The sequence below is a fragment of the Camelus bactrianus genome, chromosome 28 (assembly GCF_048773025.1).
Source record: "Camelus bactrianus isolate YW-2024 breed Bactrian camel chromosome 28, ASM4877302v1, whole genome shotgun sequence".
Classification (NCBI taxonomy): Eukaryota; Metazoa; Chordata; class Mammalia; order Artiodactyla; family Camelidae; genus Camelus; species Camelus bactrianus.
The window spans coordinates 19,133,662-19,159,001 of record NC_133566.1 but is presented as its reverse complement, the minus strand read 5'-3'; the positions used below and the strand labels follow the sequence as shown (position 1 = coordinate 19,159,001).

The following is a 25,340-nucleotide window of genomic DNA, read 5'->3' as shown; positions in this document are numbered from 1 at the left end:
AAGATTAAGCCGCAAATACACTCCAGGGCTTATTTTTATTATATAAAAAGTTGAAAATAATATAGATATCCAACACTTTTTAAAAAGGAATTGACTATACAATTTTAAAAGGTTGCTAAAATCCTGTTTAGAAATCTTCTGGACACACGGACATATTAATACATTACTGTGAATGAGGAAGCAAGAAACACAGTAACTTCAACCACACAAAATTTTTGTGTCTTAAGGATCCCTCCTGAATGCATCTGGGTAATGGAATTGTAAGTGGTTTTTTATTCTCTTCTTTATCTTTTCCTTTTCTCCCTCATCCTATTGCCCACAGTAGCATTCGATCCTCTATCCATCGCTGTCATGATATAAAGATGAGCGGGACAGCCCCAGAATCACCAAGTCCAAGTCTAGCTGGACGACACTCCAGCAGACCATCGCACACAATTATGCTCTGTGAGCTGAGGCTGGGCTACTAAATTAGCAGGGGATGCTCCAGAAGATCTTGAAAGATGAGTAAGGGGTTTGTAGATTGTGGGGGCATTCTAGGAAGGGAGAAGACATGAGCAAACCCCAGAAACAGGAGAGAGCATCATGGGTTTGCAGTACAAGGCGCTCAGTGCAGCTGGGGCCAGGCCAGGAGGGCACAGGCTGGGGTGAGCTGTCACTCCCGAGAGCACCTTCTGCCAAGGTCCATCCAAAGGCTGAGGGGAGGAGGGAAAGCTAACGAGGGAGGCGGCAAGGTGGGTGACTGAAACTATGAAGTAGGACGAACTCTACCTCCTCGCACTGTGCTGGCACGCAGCAGGTATGAATGAATGAGTGAGTGAATGAATGTGTAAATGAATGAATGAATGAATGGCTCAGGGGCAGACAAGAGGTCAGAGAAGCAGTTTGCAACCAAGCCTGCAAAGGGAGCTGGTGAGTTGGAGTTTCCCCTCCTAAGGAAGGTGGGTGAAGATCCATTCCCACATATGCCCTGTGGTCTCCCAGGCCTCATCAAGGTTCCAACATAACAAAGGAACAATTGCTCTAAAACCATTAGCAACGAAGCCCTAGATTTCACAGCAAAGAAGGAAGCACACTGCCAAATTGACCACAGCACCAACTAGATGAGAGTGAGTTTACTCTGGCCAAGAGGAAGGAACACAGAAGCCACCGCAACACCCTTCTCTCCCCTCTGAGCCTGGAACTCATCTTTCAGGGTTGGATGCCCGAACGCAGTTGTTTCATTTGTAATCAGACTCTCAGGGTGGGAGGAGTGGCTTTAAAGGCTATCTCCCCATCCCTAAAAGAAAAAAAAAAGCAACGCAACGTGTCAATCCCTCTGCACCAGTAAGCCCCTCCCCGACAACAAGGGGGTCTAATAATCAGGGCACACAAGCCCGCAACAGGGCCCCACGTTGCTGCGGGAATGCTCTGTGAAGAAGTTCATTATGAAAGAAAGCAAAACCCATTCCTCCTCCCACAGATGACACTAGTTACGATGCAAACAGTGCTCTCTGGAATGGATACTGTTTGGCACAGCCACGCTGCCCATTCCTCTCTCTTATAAGGATCACCCACCCCCACCCCCAGAACACAGGTATCAAGGACCCTGCCTCCAGCCAGAGCTGATTCAACCAACGTTGGCCCCAAGCTGGGCTTCTCAGATTTTTATCCCCCAGGAATTTAGAATCAGCGCTGAGAGGTCTGCAGGTTACTTAAAATGGGGACTGTAAAGCAGCAGGTATGGGGTGGCCCCATCTGGCCAAATGTTTCACCAAAGCAGAAACGGATGTCTACAGAGAAAGGAGAATAGAACACAGAGAAGTGGTGACATTTCTTGCTAAGACAGACAGACAGACAGACATGTTGTATGAGGGCAGAGCCGAGTCTTTGTTTTGTTTTGTTTTAGCTCATTATTGTCACCTAAAACAGGCACATAGTCAGGAACTGGAGAGATGCTAGTTCAAAGAATTAAGAGAGACAGAGACAGAGCGAGAAGCTCTCTGGGTTCTCACCGTTGCTCAGCTCCTGGTTTCAGTCCTTCCTAATGTCCCGGTGGACACTCCACCTTCATATTCCAGGAGCTGCCCCAGCATCCTTCCCATAAATGTCCTCTCTTGCTGAAACTGATCTGAAGCGGATTTCTGTTACTTGCAACCATAGAGTCTCACTGAGACACCCCCAAGACTGCCTGGGCCCCTGCCTCTCCCTCTCTCAGAGCACTCCTTACACTCCTGTGTGCACAGATCAGGGAAGCCCAGTGTCCACCTCAGCCCCACCGCTCCTCTCCTGAGCCTCCTCCCCCAATCTCCAACAGCCTGTTGGTATTTCCTCTTAGATCTTATACCCCCATAAACCCAATTTCCCTGTGTCCGTGGCTCTTAAACTTGAGGGTGCATCAGAATTCCCTGGTGGGCTTGTTAAAGGAAAGAATGCTGGGCCATCCCCAGAGCATCGGAGTCAGTGGGTCGGAAGAAGGCCACTGCCCTATTTCCAGCCATGGTACCACCCATCCCTTGTTCACACGTATCTCCTTCTTCTCTCCTTTGGAACCCACGTCTCAGGTTCCAAGCTTTGAACGTTTCCTTTTCTACTCAGCCCTTTCTTACCTCACAACACTGGCCCTTCTCATTTCATGCCTGGAGGACTGTGAGAACCTTCTAACCAGTTTCCCTTCCCTTTGCTCTGACCATAAGTGCACACCACGGCCAGATTCATCCTCAGGCCACTCTTCCGCCCATAACCTCAGGCTACTATGAATAAAGCTGCTGTGAACATGAGTAAAATCTTTGTGCAGACATATGTTTTCATATCTCTTGGGTAAATACCTAGGAGCGAAATAGCTGTGACAGATGATAAATATATGTTTAACTTAATAAGAAACGGACAAACTGTCTTCTAAAGTGGCCGGACCATGTGGCATTCCCTCCCTGCTCATAACCTCTTAATGACTCCATACAGAGTATTAACCATTTCCCCAAATCCTGGGCTTGGTTTTCCAGGATCCTGCAATCTGGCCCAACCTGCCGATCCAGCCAAACCTAACACAGCCCAGGAGTTCTGACGCAATCCTCACCATGTTCACCCTGTGTCCTGTTCCCTCTAAATCAAGTCCTACCTCTTCTGTGAGAATTCTCCCACCCACCCTCATCTAAAAACACAAAGGCCTCTCTTCCCCAAATACAGAACATACAAAAACAGTTCAGTACAGACAATCTAGTTCCCCATTTCCCATCTTTGCTTGAAAAAGTGTGATCATAATAAAATATTCCCAGCTGGCTGAACTTGTTACCTAGTCTTTATCCATCCATAAAAAGAGGTGGGGGTAACTGAAGGATTTTTTACATAAGCTTGTCTACAGTATCGCACTGGCAGCATTTTCCCATACACTGGAGACAAACAGTTACTGTAACTTTATCAAAGGAAAGAACCAAATGCATGTCCCTCCTTGCTAAGGGTCATGCGCTCTACAAACGGATGGCTGGGAGTTCTCCTAACAGACCTCAAAGAACACTAACAGAAATAGCCATGTGTTCTCATTCGTGTTACTTCTTCAGGGACTAGGGCAGAGGAATGCACAGTGAAATTCTGATGGGGCCTCTCACACTGCTGGTTAGCAGGGGGCATCGGCCCTCCCTGTGTGACAGCGATTCGATGATGTATATCAAAGAGTCACACCTGTTGATCCATAATTCCACTTTATGGAATCTAGCACAAGGACAACATCTGAAAAGCAAAGGCAAAGACTGTGCCATTTCCTACAGTCACACACACACACACACACAATCAGACACAAACGAAATGTCTCACAAACAGAGGTATGGCTCTCTCATTTCACATACTCATTATCATTCATGCCCCAAAGGATCTACTACACACTTCACTGTGCTCAACTCTCTGGAATGGAAACAGTCACTAAAAACGATACTTACAAAATGCTTGACAAGCATCAAAGTGTTTATATCATCACGTTTAGGGGGAAAGTAGAACAAACCTGTTAATATGTATAAATACAACTACGTATTTTTACAAATTAAGTTTACAAGTAGAAACTACTAGAGAATCTCTACAATGTTTCTGGCAGTTGTAACAGGATGGTGGAAATAGGAATAACTTTTCCTTTCTATTTTTACCTATGTTCCAATTAATGATGAGCTCATTTTAAAAATATATCTCTAAATAAATATAGAAGCCAAACCAGACACAGATGTCAGGTGTTCCCTACTATATAGCTCGGAGAAAATCACCTCTTCTTGATATAAACGTGTGTCCGACTACAAGAACAACCGGCAGACAAGGGCAGAGACAGCAGCAAGGACTGGGCAGACCTTTGTTCTCAGACAGTACATGCTGCCGACAATCTCTTCCATGCAAGATTCCAAAGGCAAAAATACAAGTGGTGACAGCCTGGCTACTCAGTTTGACAGGATTATAGAAAAAAAGAGGGAAACACGTGTGACGTTGGAAGGGACTTCCAAGACAACACAGATCGTGTTTTAAACGGTTGGTGGCAGAGGAGCGACAGCATTTCTCCTCATGGTTTCAGAACCCCCTGGGTCTGCTGAACGAGCTCAGCTTGCTGGCCTGGAAGGACAGGAGTGGCAGACAGCTGTTCTGGGGACTTGCAGCCTGAGCTCCGTCGCTCACCGGTGTAGCACTGGACCAGTTGGCCCCTCGGTTCTTGGCTTTCTCACCAGCAGAACAGGAGGGTCTTGGTAGAGAGTCTTCGGGTTGTAAGTAACAGAAACTGACTCACGCTGGTATAAGCAATACGGGGAATATGTGGGGAGGACACGGTGGGTGGAGCCAGAACCCCAGGGCAGCTGGGCCTTGGAGGCGTCCGGAACCAGGGCCTGACGGGTCCCTGAGAAACCATGCAGCACTTCTGACAACCCCAGTGTCCTCTGAACCTCTCTGCCCTTCCTCCTCTGCCCGCCCGCCTTCCACACACTCTTCACAGCAGAACACAGCCTCTGCACCTCCTCACTCTTACTCATTACAGCTCCAGCCTCTTAAATAACGGGTCTGTTAGCTCGGGCTACCATCACAAAACACTGCAGACTGAGTGGTTTAAACCACAGAGATTTATTCTCCCACAGTTCTGGCAGCTGGAAGTACAAGATCGGGGTACTGGCATGGGTGGTTCTGGTAAGGACTTGCAGACTTTTGCTCAGTGTCCTCACATGGCAGAGAGAGAGACAAAGACAGAGACAGAGAGAGAGAGATAGAGAGCGCTCTGGTGTCTCTTCTCACAAGGGAACTAATCCCATCATGGGGCCCCACCCTCACAGCGTCTTCTAAACCGAATTACCAGTTACCTCCCAAAGGCCCCACCTCCAAACACCTTTACATTGGGGGTTAGGGCTTCAACATATGAATTTGGGGGAAACAACTCAGCCCATAGTAACTGGCTACCTGTGAAGCTCACTTTTCTGTTGCCAAGAGAGGGAAAACACAGGTGGCTCAGTCTGAGTCAGGTGCCCACCTCGGCTCTAATCAGCCATACCCACGTGGAGAGGGCAGGTCATCCAGCACAAACCTGGCTGCCAGGAGCCTCTCCTGATCTGCAGGCCTGTCTGTACCTTGTCACCTGAATGAAAAGTCACAGGGCAGCAACTCAAGAAGTATTCATGTCTTCTTGGTCAATATTGCCCACAGAACTAAACACTCATTGAGGATAAAGGTCACTTCTGTCTCATTCACCACCACCTCCTCATGCCCATCACAGAACCAGGCACACAGAAGACGTTCAATGACTGGTTGTTGCTCTTTGGATAAATGGGCCTGAACTTGCTGAGAGAACAATAATGAGTTTTGGCTCCAAAGATACTCACAGACCTTCTCAGAGCCAGAGGATGCTCTCCTCCCTAAAGCTCAAGACTTCCCTTAAGTCAACCTTTCTTCTTTTGAATCTTTCCAGACAAAGAAAAGGTAGAAGGAGTATTGCTTAGAAACTCTTCTCTATGTATGTTGAGTAATAACAACGTATGAAGTATACAGGGGAGAAAAAGAAGCGAAGACAGGCTGTCTGCCTTCAAGGACTGAGACTTGAGACCAGGAGACAAGCCATCAACACTGACAAAGTGAAAAAAAAAATACACACACACACACACACACACACACACACACACACACATATCTATATACAGTGGAGCAGAAATTGACAGGACCTTGAACCCAACATGTATACATATATCTGTCTTCTGTCTCTGTCTCTGTCTCTGTCTCTCCCTGTCTTTGTCTCTCTCTCTGCCATGTGAGGACACTGAGCAAAAGTCTGCAAGTCCTTACCAGAACCCACCCATGCCAGTACCCCGATCTTGTACTTCCAGCCTCCAGCACTGCAGGAGAATAAAGTTCTGTGGTTTAAACCACTTAGTCTGTGTATACACATACACACACACATATATATATGTTACAAAATAAGAAAATATATGAGATGTCTCAGGACAACTGGCTAGGATATTGCGCAGTGGTTGGTGCTATTGAGCAGAATGTGCTTTTAGGTTGCAGGATAGAGAATCCACTTTAGTCTAGGACGGTCCAGGAAGGAAAAGCAGGCATTAGGGTGGGATACAGCTTGGCAGGGCAGGGGGTGGCATTCAGGAGAGAGGAAGCAACGACTCAAGTCAAAGCAGGGAAAGCACATGCCCTTATGTAGGGATGGTCACAGGAAGTGAAAAGTAAGGTCGTTTAGGAGTATATTATGGAGGGCCCTGAACATCAGTGAGAAGTTCTAGAATGGATGACTGAAAAGATGGTGAGCACTCGGAAGGAAGGAGACAAGCCCTGGGAGCCTGCACAGGTCCTCTAAGGACAATCGTGCTGGGAAGCCCTTGAGTCCTCTTAGGACAGGGAGGCCAGCAGGGGACCCTGGGTTTCCATGGTGATGGGCTCAGCTGCTGTACCAAAGCACCGTCAACTTGATGGCTCAAAACAGCAGAAATGTATTCTGTCACAGTTCTGGTGGCTAGAAGCCTGAACTCGGGGTATCAGCAGGGCCCTATTCCCTCCAAAGGCTCACAGACAGGGTCTTTTCTTGCCTTTCCCAGTTTATAGTGGTTGCCAGCAACTTTTGGTGCTCCTTGGACTGTGGAGGCATCACGCCAAATGCCTCAGCTGTCACATGGTATTCTCCCTGCGTGTCTCAGTCTGCATCCAAATGTCCTCATTTTTATAAGGACACCAGTCACTGGACTAGAGCCAACCCCCAATCCAGCATGAACTCATCCTAACCTGATTACATTTGCAAAGACTCTAGTCCAAAACGGTCACATTCTGAGGTCTTGGGTGGACACGAACTTTGGGGTGACACTATTCGCGTCAGTGCAGACACTAAGTAACTCTCACCCTTATGTGCTGGTTTTAGAACCTAATAGACATGTAAGAAACTGTTCCCTTATCCTGCACTGGAAATGACTCAATGCACTGCAGTCATAGATGTCACCAAAGGAGGAGTCCCCATGTCAGGACAAGACAGAGCTAGACTTCCAAAATTCCTTCTGATGCTACACATGTTGGGTTCAAGGTCCTGTCAATTTCTGTTCCACTGATTAACCAATTCAGTCCTCTCTTTCCACTCCCACTGCCAAGACTCTGATTCAACCCTTGTTGCTTCAAACTTGACATCGATATAACTGTTTTCACTCCCCCTTATAAAAAACCTTCCCTGGTCCACTCCTGCCTGAAAGCAGAGACCTGTACTTTGACCACAAACCTACCTTTCCTCTCTGAACTCCCGAGACATCACTACATGAATTCTCAACTCAAACCAGTCTGTTCCTTCAAACACAGCTGGCACATTTTCACCCCTAAACCTAACGGCGTACTGCCTGGAACGTGCCTCCCTCCCTGCAGAAGGGAATCCAGACTGCGTTTGGAAGACCACTCATTCCTGCAGGGACCAGCCAGTCCAGCCCACGGCACTTCAGAATCTCCATGAATCTTACCACCTGCAGAAGCATTGCACCCTTCCTCTCTCACTGCCTTCCACTACTAAGGATCCTTTCCGGACACAGGGGATGCAGTGACACTCAGGCAAAGACAAAGCAAAGGCTGTGAAGTCAGACAGATCCAATGGATCTAACAATTAAGAACTGGACAGAATATATGTATGCATATGCATGACTGGGACATTGTGCTACACACCAGAAATTGACACATTGTAACTGACTGTACTTTAATTAAAAAAAAAAGAACTGGGCAAATTCCTTAACCTTTCTAAACCTCAGATTGGTCATCTGTAAAATGGAAATAATACTACCTACCTATCTCACTGGACTACTGTCAGTATTAAGTGAAACAATTATGCACACTGCCAACACTGTATGTGACGCAGAGTATTAATACGTGTTAATAAAAGACTTACTTGTGTTATAGTAAAATGAACCTAAGTTTTGCCTTTAGGACTGGGGAACAGGGGCAGATCGGAGTCCCTCCAGCACCTCGCACACTGTCAATGAGTACTCAGATGACAGATGTCAGCGGGACCCCTGTGAGCATTTAGCTACCCACCCCCACTTGATTTTTATGAATGGGGAGGCTGGGCCCCAGGCAGGGCAAGTGACCCGCCCAAGATCACAAAACTACTAAGTGGCAGAGCCACGACTGAGCTGGGCCACGACCACTCTCCGACATCAAATGCTGAACCCAGATCGGGCCTTGGTTACCTCACTGGCAAAACAAGGATATTAATGCCCGCCTCTCCAGGTTGCTCTGGAAATACGGCATCAGGCTGGTGATGGAAACCAGCAGGTGTAAGATGAGAAACGGCAACCTCCAGCAGCCTGCAGTAACTGAGTCGGGGGTGGGGGAGGGCGGCAGTGAGCAGACCCAGGAGCACATGTCCCATGGGCAGCCACCGCTCAGCTCAGTGGCTGCCGCCCTGCGGGAACCATGCTGGGGTGCCAGATATGCTGACTCTTCAAGAGAAGACAGAAATCTGGGTGTGAGTGTCACACCTCTTAATTTGAAATGAGGTAACTGATTCAAATCTAAAATACCACAAGGCAAATAAGCATGTGCAAGCTGATCTCAGCCTGGAAGCCACCATGTTTGTGAGCCTGTAACCAACGAAAGACATGAAAGCAGTTTGCAGACCCTCAAGCAGCACACTTGCAAAGGAAGGGCTGACCCAGGGTGAGTGGGATCATGGTCCACCGACCCAGGAAGCTGTCTCCAAATTCTCCCGGGATCAGAGCTCCCGCTCCGTGTGACTTCACCCAGCCCCATGGCTCCTGATGCCAGGCATGCCGCAACCACAGCTGACCTCATCCTGCCACCAGCCTGCCAGCAGGGGAGCGTGCCCATGCCCCGTAGGGAAAGGCCACCTTGCCCAGAGCCTCGTTAAACTGGATGAGCTGCCTCCGGGGAAGCACTGAGCTTCAGTCACACCCGGGAAAACGCCGCAGGGCTGGGCTGGCCCAGGCTGACCTCAGAGTTTGGATCCAGCCTCTCCTGAGATGAAGCAAGCACAGGTCAGGTGAGCGGGTGGGTGGGGCTGAGCCGGCCAGGACAGGAAACCCAGCAACTGGGCCAAACCGTTACAAGGGAAGATGGATGAGAGCATATCCAACAGGCTCTCAAACTGATTTGGGTGGGCAGAAGCCACACTAGCAACTCACCAGCCAATCCTGCACTCCTCACCTTCTCTTTCCTCCCCCTGGTATGTGTGAGCGGAGGCAGTTCCTGAGGGTCCTCCCTTTTCCCTCCTTGGTCTCTTGTCCTCAACAGCTCGTCACTGTAACTATCAAGGACCCTGCAGGGCCCCTGCGGCTCTGGAGAGAGGCTGAGATACTGTGAGAAGGTCTGCCTTGCTCAGAGCAGGTGGTACCACTAAGAGATGCAGGCGGGGGGATGGCGTGAACAACCAGGGAAGCTGCAGGCCAGGAGGTTCAGCCCGACCCCACTCTAGTTTACGAAGAGGAAGAAGAGCTCTGAGAGAGAAGCCCGAGGTCACACAGCCCCTCAGAGGTAGAGCTGGGACCAGAATCTACACCTGCTAGCCCCACCCAGCCCTGGGCCAGAGGGTACTGCTGGCCGCACAGTATTTCTCTGGATCCAGTTCCACCAGTAACTTTCTGGGAAACCTGGGGCAGGCTAGCTCAGGGCTTCAGGTTTATCACTTGAGAAAGAAGTAGTAATGCCCACCTTGTACGACTGCTGTATTCATAGCATCACAGAGCCTTAAATGAGAAGTGCCGTGATGGAGAGGACTCTTTTTTCCCCTCCATGGTGGCCCAGTACTCAGCCCACAGTAGCATCTCACTAAATACAAAGTGCTTAGTAAACTTGCTGAATGAAGAAAGGATGGCATGACATGATATCTGCCCAAAGCAGGTGCTCAGCCAAGTGCTTTACATTATGGTGGGTATTTGCCTTTGTCTTGCTACAGGATGCAGATGCTCTCTGGGTCGTCTCCCCACCCCATGCAGCCGCTATACTCCAGAGAAGCTGACCATATTCCCAGATTCAGGGCAAGTCTTGGCTAGTGTGAGTCAGTCCACACTTTCCAGCCCCCTGCCACAGGGATTGGCTCAGGGACAGATGTGTGATCAAAGTCAGGAGAGCAAGATGCTTGCTCGGAGCTTTTGGGGAAGAAGCCTCCTTGTGTCCCAGGGAGGATGCTCTTTTTTTGAAGAGATGTCCTCTTCCTGCTGGACACCAATGAGAAATTCAACCCTCCTAGGAGCTGCTGGCAACTATCTTGTGTCGACAAGAGTGCAGGGGAGAGTCTAAGAGAACCTGCTGCTCCGGTGCTGCTCCTGGGCTGCTGGATCAAGCCTCACCTGAAGTTACTCCCATTCTAGACTTTTAAGTTACAAGAGCCAGCATGAGTTGCATTTTGTTTTTCCTTGGAACCAAAAGAGTTCTAACTAGTACACCTTTGAACCTCAAAAATGAAGAAGCAAAAGGAGACCATCATTTCCAATAGTATCAGACAAGACACTCTGATTTACCTCCACTGAAAACAACTGCAAATTCTGAATTTAAACAAATTGCCAATTTTTTAACCAAGTGGTCCAGTTTGGTATCACCCATTATAGGACAGCCTGGCATTCTGTCCTCTTGACAGAAGGCAGTGGGAGGTGCACCCCATCATCTACACAGTGTCTGACCTGAGGCTAATCGTGAGGTCAAGTCTGACCTCACGTTCTACCTCTCAGCCGGCCTAGAGTCTTTATAAAGTGGGGGGAGGGGAGACACTTCTAGGTTGTTCAAAAAGATGCAACAGCCAAGTTCAAAGAGTGAACTTTAATTGGATCCAAACAGAAACAAGAAAAAGCAAATAAAGGATTTTTAAAAATTGGGATTAATTTGAGTACAGACCACATATTGGATGAAGTTGCGGAATGAGAATGGATTTTTTTTTGAGGGGGAACATAATTAGGATTATTTATTTATTTATTTTAAGTGGTGGTACCGGGGATTGAACCCAGGACCTCATGCTTGCTAAGCACCCTCTCTACCACTGAGCTATACCCTCCCCTGAGAATGGATTTCCTTAGGGGTGGTAAGAAGTATTAATTGTACAGAACAGTGAATGGTTCTCAAGCAAGATCCACAGACTCCTGGGAGACCCCAAAACCCTTTCTGGGGATTCCTGGGACCCTGTCAGAGGGTTCATGAAAGCAAAACAACTTTAATAATAATACTAGGACATCTGCCTTTTTCACTGTGTAGAATTTGCACTGACAATGCAAAAACAATAAAGGGTAAAACCGCTGCCTTTGCACGAATCAAGCCAATAGCAGTAAACTCTACCAGCAGTCACTGTATTCCTCACCATGATGCAGTAGGGAAATGATGCTTGTTTCATTTAAGAATATCACTGATCATGCAGTAGAAGCCATCAATTTTATTAAAGCACGACCCTGAAGTACAGGTGTTTTTAATATTTGGTGATGCGCTAGGCCGTACACATCAAGTACTGCCATGTACCAAAGTATGAGGATTGTCTTGAGGAAAAGCACCTGTGTCATTGTGCTGTGTGCTGATCATCCACCATTTTTCAGAGAACACTATTGTTACTTGAATGACTGACAAACTATAGTCATTCAGTGCACATCCGGCAAGCATCTTTTAGGAAATGAATGAAATGAGCCCATTACTTCATGAAAAACAAACAGTGTTTGTTGCCAATGATAAAATTTGAGGTTTCAAACAAAAATTAGAATTTTGGAAAATCTGTATCCACTACCATGAACTTGACAGTGCCCCAACACTTAAAGACTTTTCTGATGAGATTGATGATGATGATATTAATGAATGTGATTTTTGGATATTGTATAATGAAATGTGTCAACATTTAGAACATACGCATTTAACTTGGGGAATCAGGAGTTTCTAAATAATCAATATGTAATGTTACAAATAACACATGGATAAAAGACTCATTCAAAGCATAAGATAGATCAACCTTTATTAATAAGGTTTCAGATACCATATTGCAATTAAACTTGACATGAAAAAGACTTACAAAAATATACAATATTTCTCTTGCCATTGTTTTTCATGTTCTGGAAAATGTAATTCTTTTTCAGTAAAAAAATTTATTATTTATTTTAACGTGTAATGGGTTTTTATTGTTATTTTATAATTAACTAATACAAATGTCAAAATGTCTCCAGCTTAACTTTTAATATAGTAAATACTGACAGATGTGAGCCCCATAAACGGAAGTTCTTTGGGATTCTTAATTTTTCTGCATATAAAGGGGTCCCTGAAATGAACAAGTTTGAGAACCACTGGTGTAGGAGAAAAATCTTGCCCTTGAGTGACATTAATTAAATATTAGGGGTGAAGGGACATGAGGTCTGCAGCTTACTTTCAGATGGTTAGCCAAGAGGGAATGTGTGTATTTATGGAGAAAGAGATGGAGTGGGTACGCCAAAGCAAGAGAAATACAGGTACTCACTGTACTTTTCTTTCAACTTTTCTGTGGGTTTCAAAAGGTTTTGAAACAGAAAAAGGAATCAATTTAAAGAATCTTTTAAAAACCTACTGATATTGTATATCAATGTAAGGATATCTTTCAGGCCAAAAACCAAGTCAAATTTGGGCCCCAGAAAGGTAAATTAAGGGCACTTGCTGAACAGAAGCAATGAACTTCACACAAGGCTGGACAGAGTGTTAAGTACAGGAGACAAAGTCTTGGGCAATCCTACTGGAACTTCAGCCTGCCTGAGAAAGCCTGGAGAAGTTAGTAACACACAGATTCCTGGGCCCCATCCTCAGGTATTCTCATTCAGAAAGTCTGGGGGACCTGAAAATTTACAGTTCTAACAAACTCCCAGGTGAGGTGATGCTGGGGTTCCTCAGACTGCACTGTAACACCAGCACAGGGCATCCCCTCTCTAAAGCCTGAATCCTGCAGTGGACTGAACTGTGTCCTTCAAGAAGCTACAGTGACCTAACCACCACTCCCACCCACCCCCACCTGTAAATGTGACCTTATTCAGAAATAGGGTCTTTGCTGATATAATCAAGGTAAGAGGTCATTATGCTAGGCCCTAATCCAATTATGACCAATGGCCTTAAAATAGGAGAAAAAGAATCACAGACACGGGGAGAGTCATGTGACAAGGGGGGCAGAGGTTGGAATGATGATGTATCCATAAGCCAAGGACTGCAGACAACCATCAGACGCTAAGAGAAAGCCATGGGATGTATTCTCCCATAAGCATCCAGTGAGAGCATGGCCCTGCCAACATACTAATTTCACACTTCCAGCCTCTAAAATTGTGAGAAATAAATTTCTGTTGTTTTACCTATCCAGTTTGTAGTCCTCTGGTCCATAGCACCCTAGGAAACTTGTACAGACCCCCAAGACACATACCATAAGTAAAAAGTGAACTAGAATTAAGCCTGATGCCAAAGCCTGAAGGAACAGGAAAGAAAAATGCCTAATTCTTTAGCCATGACAACAGGCAGAGAGAAAATAGTATTTTCCCGGAGAAGATGTAACCACTAGCCTGCCCCCAAACTTATCCACCCGAATGGCTAGATAAAAAAATTTGAGAATTTATTTTCTAGTGGACCAACAGTAGTAGTATTCCCAGACACCCAGCAGAAGCAATGTAAGTCTCTAGAGGAACCTACCTTTCACCCAGGCTGCAAATAATTCCTACAGATAAAGTCCCAAAGAATACAAGCTCACAGTGAACGAATAAATTAAAATTTAAAAAATTGGAAAATACACACTGTTCTAAGATTGAGAGCCAACAGAAAAAGAGACAGTTGATTTAGACCTTCAAGAAGAGTCTAGATGACAGAATGATCAGACTCAGAATATAAACGTTTAATACGTTTGAAGGGAGAAAAGTGAATTTAAAATATGTGGAAGAAACAGAGACCATAAAATACGACCAAACAGTTTTGAAACAGAACCAAATAGAATTTCTAAAATAGAATAATTGAAATTTTAAAACCAACAAATATGTTCAGCAGTTGACTAGAGATTGCTAAGGAGACAGATATGAAGGAAATTATTCATAAAGCAGCAGAGACAAAAAAAGGAGTGAGAAATAAGAAATGAAGAGATATGGAAGACAGAGTAAGGACATCTAACATATCTCTAAAGAGAGTGTTGGAAGGAGAGGAAAAAAGGAATGGGGTGCAGAAGCAATGTTGTTAACTAGTGATAATTTTGAAAAATAAAAATAATAATAATAATTTTGAAAAATTATTAAAATGAATGAACTCCTGAACTAATCCTGACTCAAGAAAATAGAGAAAAATCTATAACCATTAAAGAAATCGAACAAATAGTTTAAATGTTTCCCACGGAAAAAACACCTGGCCCTGATCATTTTACTGGCCAGTTCATCTATGTTACACACAAGAAAGAAATGCAGTCTTACACCAACTATGCCAGGGTATAAAACAAGGATATGCCTGCCCTCAACTTGGTTTATGAATCTAGCATAATCTTGATACCAAAACCAGACAAGATAACACAACTAACATCACTCACAAACACAGCTTTAAAAACAACTAAACTAAATATTAACAAATTGAATTTAGGATTGTTCTAATAACAAAAAAGAAAAAAAATCCCGCTCCTGGGCATATATCCAGAAGGAACCCTACTCCAAAATGACACCTGCACCCCAATGTTCATATTGCACTATTTACAATAGCCAAGACATGGAAACAGCCTAAATGTCCATCAACAGGTGACTGGATGAAGAAGAGGTGGTATATTTATACAATGGAATACTATTCAGCCATAAAAACTGACAACATAACGCCATTTGCAGCAACATGGTTGCTCCTGGAGAATGTCATTCTAAGTGAAGTAAGCCAGAAAAAGAAAGAAAAATACCATATGAGATCGCTCATATGTGGAATCTAAAAAAACAAAAACAAACAAACAAAAAACAAACAAAACATAAATACAAAACAGAAACAGACTCATTGACATAGAATACAAACTTGTGGTTGCCAAGGGGGCAGGGGGTGGGAAGGGATAGACTGGGATTTCAAAATGTAGAATAGATGGATGGGATTATACTGTACAGCACAGGGAAATATATACAAGATCTTATGGTAGTTCACAGAGAAAAAATGTGACAATGAATATATATATGTTCATGTATGACTGAAAAATTGTGCTCTACACTGGAATTTGACACAACATTGTAAAATTATTATACATCAATGAAAAAGTTAAAAAAAAAAAAAAAAGAAAGAAAAGAAAAGAAAAAACAACTTTATGACCAAATTGGGTTTATCCAGGAAGGCAAAGTTGGTTAATGGCAAAACTAATACAATTTGCCACTCACCAGATTAAAAGCCCCCCACCAAATACATTATCATCTCAATGGAAGCATTAGATAAAATACAATATCATTTATTATAAAAACTCTCAGCAAACGAGAAGAAGAAGAAAACTTACAATGATAAAGTGTATTTCTGAAACCCCTATAGCAAATACAATATTTTATGGAAAAATGTTGAAGCTTTCTTTTTGAAATCAGAAACAAGACAAGAAGGCCTGCCTCTCCCACTTTTAGTCATCTTGCACTAGAATATTAACCAGGACAGTCAGGGGAAGGGGAAACAAGGAATAATTATTGAAAAGACACAACATTATGCTATTCTCAGATGGCATGACTACTTTTCTGGGAAACCCAAAAGAATCTACAGTTTAGCAAGGATGTATTCTTCTAACAGTTGGAAGATGAAAATTTTAATAAGATGCCAAACATACTGGCATCAACAAATATCAAGTAACTGGGAATAAATCTAACAAATGATGCACAAGACACTTACGGTAAAAATTATAAAATTATTTGAATAATTTTGAAATTTGAAAATAATTGAGTAATAATTTAAAAATAAAAAAATAAAATAAAAGTAATTTGAAAATATTGAAAATCATTAAAGAAGACTGAAATAAATAGATAAATACCATGTTTATGGACTGGAACATTTGATATCTTAAGAACATCAATGTTAGTCCAATTAAACTCCCAACAGATTTTTGAGTGAGTAAGTCCATGTGTGTGTGGCTGTGTTGTAATACATAATTCTAAGATAATTCTTATGCATATGGAAGAGGAAAGCGTTCAGGCACTTTTGAAAGTGGGGGCCCCTGCCAGGCCAGATACCAAGAATTTTCATAAAGTTATGGTAATTAAAACAGTGGCACTGGTTCAGGGCCTAACAGATCAATGGAACAGAATAAAGAGCCCAGAAACAGAATCACACATCCATGGAAACTTATTTATGACTGAACACTGCGGATCTAAAGAGAAAGGATGAACTTTGTATAATAAACAGTGCTAGGACAATTGGTTTTCCTTCTGGGAAAAATTCTGGAGTCCTACTTCACATCATATACAGAAGTCATCTCAAGATGGATTAAGAAATTACATGTGAATAACAAAACTATAAAACTGCTAGCTAGGAACAGTATGGGAGAATAGCTTAATGATTTCAGGTAGGTAAGGTTTTCCCAGGACACAAAAAGTATAAACTATAAAATGAAAAAAAAAAAAGATAAATCCATTGCACTAATATTAAGAACTTCTGGTTATCAAAACACACCATAAAGAAAGTGAAAAAATAAACCAGGGGCTGGGAGAAAAGTGTGAGACACTAAGTGACACAGGACCAGCACCTAAAATATTTAAAGAACTCCTGCACATCAGTACGCTAAGGACAAGAGAAAAATTGGCAAGACTTGACCGGGCTCTTCACAGGAGACAGAACATGAATGGGCGATAAACATATGAAAGGATGCTCAGTCTCATTAGTATTCAGGGAAATGCAAATTTAAACCATAATGAGATTCCACTTTGCTAACCAGCAGACTGGCAAAAATTCTAAAGTGTGACAATAGCAAGTGATAGTAAAGATTCGGTACAACTGAAATTGCATATTTCACAGAAGAAAAACAATTTTGGAAAACAACTTATGAAGAGCAAAATGTGGAGGGGACTTGCCGGGCCAGATATCAACAATTTTCATGAAAGTTATGGTAATTAAGACAGCGCGGCCCCGATGCAGAGTCAGACGAGTTGATTAATGGAACAGAATAAAGAGCCCAGCAACCATCCTACACATCCACGAAACTTAGTTTATGTGATTTGGGTAAGGGAAAGATGCGTGCACCCCTGCCTCAGCCATTCCATTCCCAAAGAAATTTGTGCACGGGGGCACCAGCAAACACACGTAAGGATGTTCACTGCAGAAGTCTTTTCAAGAGAAAAAGAGAGAAACAAGAATCTAGAAAGAACCCAAGTGTCTATAGACAGTGGTACATGGATACAGTGAAGGCAATGTCCTATTTCTTAAACTGGGTGGTAAGTCAAGGCATATTCATTGTATCCATTATACCCTAACCATTTCTTTGTAATCTTTTCTATTGACTCCATAATTAATTTTTGCAAATCAAGGAGAGTCTGAAAATGGAGATAAAAGAAGACGTAGAAACATCAGAGTTCTTTATTTCTTTTTTTTAAAAAATATTTAATTTATTTATTATTTATGATCTTTATTTTGGCAGGGGGGAGGTAATTAGGCTTATTTATCTTTAGAGGAGGTACAGGGGATGGAACCCAGGACCTTGTCCATGCTAGGCATGCGCTCTGCCACTTGAGCTATACCCTCCCCTCACAGTGTTCCTTCTTTAGGCTGTTCTTAGATGGACTCCCTTCCGCTTGGTGGCAGCAGGGCCAGCAGCCAGGGGTTTGGTAGGTTGAATAGTGGTGCCCAAAGATATGAAGGTTCTAATCCCCAGAGCCTACGAATGTTACCTTATATAGCAAAAGAGACTTTGCAGAAGTGATTAAGTTAAGACTTTTGAGACGAGATTATCCTGGAGCATCTAGGTGGGCCCTCAGTGTAATCACAAATGTCCTTCTAAGAGAGGTAGAGGAAGATATGAAGACACAGAGGAGGCAAGGTGACTACAGAAGCACAGACTGGAGCGATGTGGTCACAAGCCAAGGAATGCCAACAGCCACTAGATGCTGGAAAAAGCAAAACGTGGATTCTCCCATGAAACTTCCAGAAGGAAGCATTTCTGCCAACACCTTGATGTTAGCCCCAAAACACTCATTTCAGACTTCAGGCCTCCAGAAATGAAAGAACTAAATTTCTGTTGTTTTAAGCCAGTAAATTTGTGGTTATCTCTTACAGCAGCAATAGTAGACGAATACAGTGAGCAAGGATGCTCAACTTTACCTACCTCTTTGTCCCAGATTGTAAGTATTCAGCACACCCTCCCCTCTGCCACCTCTTCTCTCTCAACACTGGCTGCCACAGTGTCCCCCAGGCAGAGAGAGGCAGCAGTGGTTCAATCTCCCTTCACATATCAGATGCACCACTTCCCCTGCGAAAGGGCTCCTCCCTACAATTTCCAACCAAAGCCAGGAAAGTCGTTCACACCCACCCACAAAATAACCAACCCAACGGAAAGAATGCTGGCCAGGCAGGAAGGACACTGGAATTCAAGTCCAAGTTTTCCACTGATTGGCTACGTGACCTCAGAAACTTCTCAAAGATGCAACTGTAATTCATTTCCTCTTTCTATCCTTGGTGCCCAGGATAGTGCTTGGCACAAAGCAAATGGTCAATGAATGGGAGGAGCACCAATGAATGAATCAATCAAGCAATGAATCAGTCAATCTCAAACAAGGACAGAAGGCCTACCCACTGAAAGAGAATCTTTCCAACAACTCTTACCTCTCTTCCTCCACTATAATAAAAGAAAAGGATAAAATTATAGTTTGAGAGCTGAAGGGCCTTACGGTTGGAAGCCAGGAGCTCATTGCCTCACTTTAACACCAGTTACTGAAAACCTTTTCCTTCTATCAAGACAAAAATATGTCTCCTAATCACCCACGGGTCCCAGGTCAACCCTCTAACCATATAAAACGAACCTCCTCCTTCTTCTAGTCCAAAACACTTTCTGGAATTGGAGACTCAAATCATGGCCTAGCCAATCAGGCTACCGACCTTAATGAAGACTCGCCCCCTCAGGTCTCAGCTTCCTCGTCTGTCAAACAAGAGTGAAATCACTAAGAGCCCTCAGGCCCCACCAGGCAGTGTGGAAACATCACCCCCTTGGTGTTCAATCCCTCAGCATTTTAAACTATCCAGTGTGTTGTTTTAATACTTGATTTTTAACTTGTAGAATTGCTTCTTTTCTTGTGGGCCTATTCCTTTCCTGTTCCACCCCGAGATCTGCTATCTTCTTGTATTTTTCAATTCTTTATTTTTTCACTTTAGAAAGACTTATTCTAAGATGTCTCGGTAATAGTTATTTTATATAAATAATATATATAATTAATATATGGATGTTATTTATCTATTTATTTCTGGAGGGCTAATTCTGCCTTAGGATGTTTGCGAACTCCTGCTCAGGGTGCAAGGGGGATTGTTACTTCACGTGTTTTGTAACTTCGGAGCATGGATTCATACACTTTGAGGCTAATTCTGTATGATGTGTATTGAGAGCTCTCAGAGAGACTGGATTAATTTCTGTCAGATGCCGCAGGAGTAATGCTGGCCCAGGACCAAAGTTTATGTTAATCAGCGGAGGGTATTTGCACAATGTGTCCATTCAAACCCCAAATCCACAGGGGGACCGGTCAATGGACGCTTTCAAATTCCCAAGGGAGATTTTCCCTCCACCGAGAACCCAGAGCAAGACAGCCAAGCTCCCTGGGCTTGTGTTCTACTCAGGACAGCACTGCAGAGCAGCCCTTCACGTTTCAGTGTTATGCAGACGTTCAGCTCTATTACCTCCCCAGACCCGGGGCCCCTCTATTCTTTAGATAGTAAAGCCAAGTCAGGCCAGTCCTCCAGCGTGGTATTTTAAAGACGGTTGCAAATTATTTGCTACCCCTCCCGTGGAGCGTTAAAGTCTAATCTCCCTCTCTCCAAATCTAAGACGGCCTTCGTGCCTTGTTTGGCCAATAGAAGGCAGCCGAAGTGTTGTAAGCGTCACCTCGAGACTTCTGAGACCAACTCATAAAAAGTCTTAACAGTTTCTCCGGACACGTCTCGGACACTCGCTCTTGCAGCCCCGATCTACGTGTAAGAAACCTGACCACCCTGAGGCGGCCGTGCTGGAGAAGTCACATAGAAAAACCAGGCGGAGAAGCCATGGAACACATGAAGGGAGACAGATGTCCAGTCTGCCACTGCTATCCGCATCATCCCAGTTGAGACCCAGACATCATGGAGCAGAAGCAAGTTTTGCGTCCTGTGTCCCGGCCAGATTCCTGACCGCAGAGCCAGGGGAGATGATAACAACATGGCTGCTGATTTAAGCTAAATTTCAGGGTAGTGTGCCGTGCAGCTGCCACAGCAAACGGGCAAGTTTACACCCTTGCAAAATGATTCCCTCTCTGTTTTGCCTCCTGGTGAATTCCCTTTCTTACTTAAAAGCTCTGCTATGCTTTTAAGGGGATCACTGTTATATTCCATCTGTGACTTTCAGAAAAATGTTTAATTCAGTTTTATTATGGGAGGGGTTTCAGACTATACAGTTTGCCATACTGCCAGAAATAGAAATCAGGTATTTCATTTTACAGATGAGAAAACAGAGACTTAGAGAGGTTAAGTGACTTGCCTTGATCACAAATCAAGGTTCTACAAACCCAGGTTTTAAAAAAGGATCTAACCCCAGAGGGAACAGAAAGTCATCATTTGTGTATTTTTTAAACACCTACTATGAGCTTAGAACTGCTCTAGGCACTGGGAAAACAGACATGAACAAAACAAAAGTCTCAAAAGTCATGGAGATCAAATCCTAGTGGAGAGACAGACCAGGAACAAGCAAACAAAAGAACTAAAAGCAAGGTTTCAGGGAGGGACAAGAGGAGAGAGGTGTAGATAGGGCATATCTTGGAGAAGGTGGTCAGAAGAGGCTTCTCCCAAATCGGTGGCATGTAAGCAGCGACCTCAACGGAAAGGGGGAAAGGACCATGGACCATCCACGGCAGGGTGTTCAGAGCAGAGGGAAGAGCAAGCTCAAAGGCCCCCGGGTGGGACAAGTGAGGGTGGTGGGGCTGAGTGAGGAAGGGGGTGCAGAACAAGGTGGGGTCAGGGTGGTGGGCAGGGGCCAGGCCTTGCTGAGTCTTGTCGAGAATGAGTCTGAATCTTATCCTCAGTGTGACAGGAGATCTTTAGATGGTTTTAAACAGCGGAGGAAAGCTAAGACCTAGCTTTATGTTTTAAGCAAATCTCTGGAGAGACAGGAACAGAAGCAGGGAAAACAATTAGAAGAGCTTTGAAGTGGTCCAGGAAAGCAGCAGTTTGGGGGTGGAACAGAGTGGCGGCAGGGGAGACGGGAGTGGGTTGGACAGGGGGCAGTATAAAGGTGGAGCTGAGGGGACTCACTGGTAAGACTGGATTCCACAGCACACAGGGTCTGGCGTGAAACGTTTACAGAGCCCACTGGATCCTGTGACTTCCTCAGGGGGACATATGGGGACCAGCGGTTCCTGGCCTCACATGCTCATGAGAAAAGTCCTTTCGTGTTCCTATAAATCCACTGTGCACCCCCAGCACCAGCTGACTGTGTCTCACCACGCCACTTTCTGAGGGGGGTTATAGCCCACCCTCCTCTGAGTAGCCGGACCTGCTTGGCATAATATTCTGTCTGACAGGCATTGCCATGGCCGTTTATAAACCCCAATTATGGCAAAACAAACTTTTACCCAGATCACAATTAGGCAGCCCATCTGCGAAAGGTGTGTAGTTGAGCCCCTGGGTTGGTGGAGTCCAATTATGCCTTTCAGAACTCATAAAAAAGTCAGGGTTCGGACCTCTCTGCACCAGAGAGGATGAACTACAGTCTAGCAGAATGGATGACTTGGGAGTGAATCCCCATTTATAGTCAACAGTGGGAAACTTAGGCAAGCCAATTTCTTTTCATTTCACAGGCGAGATGATGAAACCCCATCTCCTTGACTCAGCACTTCTCAGGTTTCATAGGGATCTGGTTAAAAATGCAGATTCACGAGGGCTTGGGTGGGGCCCAGCATTCTACACTCCTAACCAGCCCCCAGTCATGCTGATGTGCTGGTGCACAGACCACGTGGGAGTAGAGAGGTCCTGACTCATTCACGATCCAACACGCACTCACTGGACACCTACTACTCATGAAGAGCTGAGAGGGAGACAGAAACAGACGTGGTTCTTAAGCAGGGGGATGGGGTTGTGTGTGTGTGTGTAAATGCATGCACAAAGCCACACTGCAAGGTGCAAAGTGGCAGTGCCACACTGCGGACCCAAGAAGAGAAATCTTTCTTCGGTGAAGTTTCATGGAGGAAGGTAGATGGAGGTCAACACGGAGAGTGTAGTGACAATCACAGGGCACCTTCGAGGTCTTTAGCCATAAAAGAGCATCAGCTCTCTACAACTGCTAATTTCTCCTCAACATTAAGACCTCCAATTTAAACTCACAAATGGGATCATGAAAAAAGGTCAAAAGGAGAAAGGGAGATTTTTCTAACGTGAAGAGGTAAAGGTGTGTATTAGGACTCTTCCAGATGCAAGAAGGAAAAAAAAATCCCATCTTTCACCAACTTTGGTGAAAAAGGACATTTATAGGTCTGCAAAGCTGGTTAGGATTCATTCATTCAGCACATATGCTGGTCACTGGGCTGCTCACAGATGGTTAGTAAGACTGTAACTCCACCCACTTGAATGCGGGCATGGTATATGATTTTCTTTGGCCAATGAGATGTGAGCAGACACGACACGTGTCACTTCCGGTTAGAGACACTTAAGAGCCGGTGCATGACTCTCCATTTTTCTTTCCCTACTCCAGTGAATCCTGGTGCCTTGTGTCGCAATGACAACGCCCCAAGACGAAGGAGACTGAGTCAGCCTGAGCCTGCGGTGATTACAATGAGCAGAGTGCCTCGGCCAACCCACAGGGAACAGGCAGCATAAAGCAAGAAATAAACCTTTGTTGTCTCCAGCCACTGGGATTTGGGACTTGTTACTGCAGCATAACCCAGTCCATCCTCACCACTACAATCAATGTTTGATTAATACAAGTACTATTCAAGGCTTTCATCCTGGGATGTAGGACAGATCAAGGCATCAAAGGGAGAGCTGCAGGAAGCCGGCCTGAGTAACCAGAATCAAGACTCTCGTGCCAGCTTCCTCTCTCTGTCCCTGTATCTCATCTCTGTTCACCTCTGCTTTGCCATAATTCGCCCCTTTGGCTTCCATGCTTCTGCAGGTGCCAGGCAGGGACCAGCAGCCCCACCTTCACACCTTTCCAGCTCTGGTCCCAGAGGCAAGGCTAATCTCTCCCAGCTTCAAATCAAGAAGCCCTGGTGAAGGATCTAGCAGCTCAGTTTGGTCACATACCGACTGTTGGACCAATCTCTCTGGCCAAGGAAATGCGTAGCTAGGTCTCAGTGACCACCCATCTCCATGGCTGAGCGGAGGGAAGGAGTATGGGGTACGTTACCAGAAGGAAATGGGAAACGTGTTTCGAAGCCCAGAGTCCCATCCATAGATCCCTACAAGGAGGCGGGAAGGATGCGAATGCACAAGGACATGAGACGAGCCAAGGCAGAGTGTAACTGAGCTGCGGGCTGGCGAAAGCCAAAGGGAAAAGGAGAAACGTGGTACACGTGTGAGCATCCTCAGAGGAAAGGGGCAGACTAGAGAGCCACTGGCTGGACCGCTCCCCATGCTGGCAGCAAGGAGGCGCCTACGGCCTAGAACTGCCAGGTGACTGACAGCCTGGCAGGGACAGGATGTCAGCAGGGGATGTCAGCTCAGGTAAAGGATGCCACTGTCCGTTTACTAATTTAGGGAAGTGTGTAAAACTCTGACTGTGGGACAGACCTCTCCGATCAGGAACAGGCTAAGTTTGAGAGACAAAATACGGAGCCAACATGTGTGCCCCCTTTACCGTCTCCCCTGCACAAACCATTCATGGGACTCCTTCCCCACTGAGCCCAACCAGCTTCATATCCCATCGCAAGACAGGTCCTGGGCAGCCTCCTATCAATTATAAGAGATGAAACCCATGGGCCACACTGGTCTAGGCATGCACACCAGGCTTGAGGGCCTGTAATACCAGATCACCCGTCCAGATTCCTGCAGACATTCCTCCTGTGTGCCAGATAGCTGGCCCTTTAGTTTTACTTTTTCTCTATAATCAAAGGAAAGCTCCTGGGTGTGACCCAAATGACCCAAAGGGAAAACAATGTGCTTCTGTGTGAAGAAGGACAAGATCTGAAAGTTCAGAACAAGCAATACGTACGTAACCATCCATCCTGCAACCCGGCAGGGCCTTCCCAAGGCCCCGAAGTGAGAGGAAAATATCTCCCTGGCCCAAATGCAAACCCCCTTACTCTTGCTGGTTCTTGGAAAAATTCCCACAGACATTAAGAATCCTGGTACCCAGTTGGGCATGTGCATGGTTCATTGTTGGCAATAAAATTCCAAAGGTGCCATGTACGGTGACTACTGCATGGCCAAGTCTTCCTCATCCCCTAGCCTCTTCAAATCGTTTGGAAAACACACACACGCACACGCACACGCATGACATACATACACAATACAAAATGGCAGCTAGGTGGCTACTAAGGGCCTGATTCCCCCTTTTCTCATTCTTCTCAGGGCTCTTCCTCCCCCCAGATAATACACACTCCAAAGAGAATAGCTCGCTTCAGAAGGAAGGGGAGGACTGAGCCATTAATAACCAGGTAAGACCCTCACTTGTCAGCTAACCTTCAAATAAGACACAGCAGGAAGAGGTGCATTGAAGCTACCTCCCAGAAGGCAGGCGGGATTAATGAACACGGAACAGGGCAGCAGAACAGCAGCAAAATCTAAGCTGATATTCTTCACTTCCTGGAGGACACTCCCCCTGT

The 25,340-nt window shown here is 45.1% G+C and overlaps 1 protein-coding gene and 1 long non-coding RNA gene across 7 annotated transcripts in view; one reads left to right on the top strand and one right to left on the bottom strand.

The window, feature by feature from the left end:
• Positions 1 to 25,340, bottom strand: part of REEP1 (receptor accessory protein 1) — a 93,790-nt gene that overhangs the window by 63,494 nt on the left and 4,956 nt on the right. The window lies entirely within an intron of this gene.
• On the top strand, positions 4,179 to 8,360 carry LOC141575418 (uncharacterized). The gene is made up of 2 exons (XR_012502996.1): positions 4,179 to 4,709; positions 7,771 to 8,360. It is a non-coding gene; the product is annotated as an uncharacterized LOC141575418 (long non-coding RNA).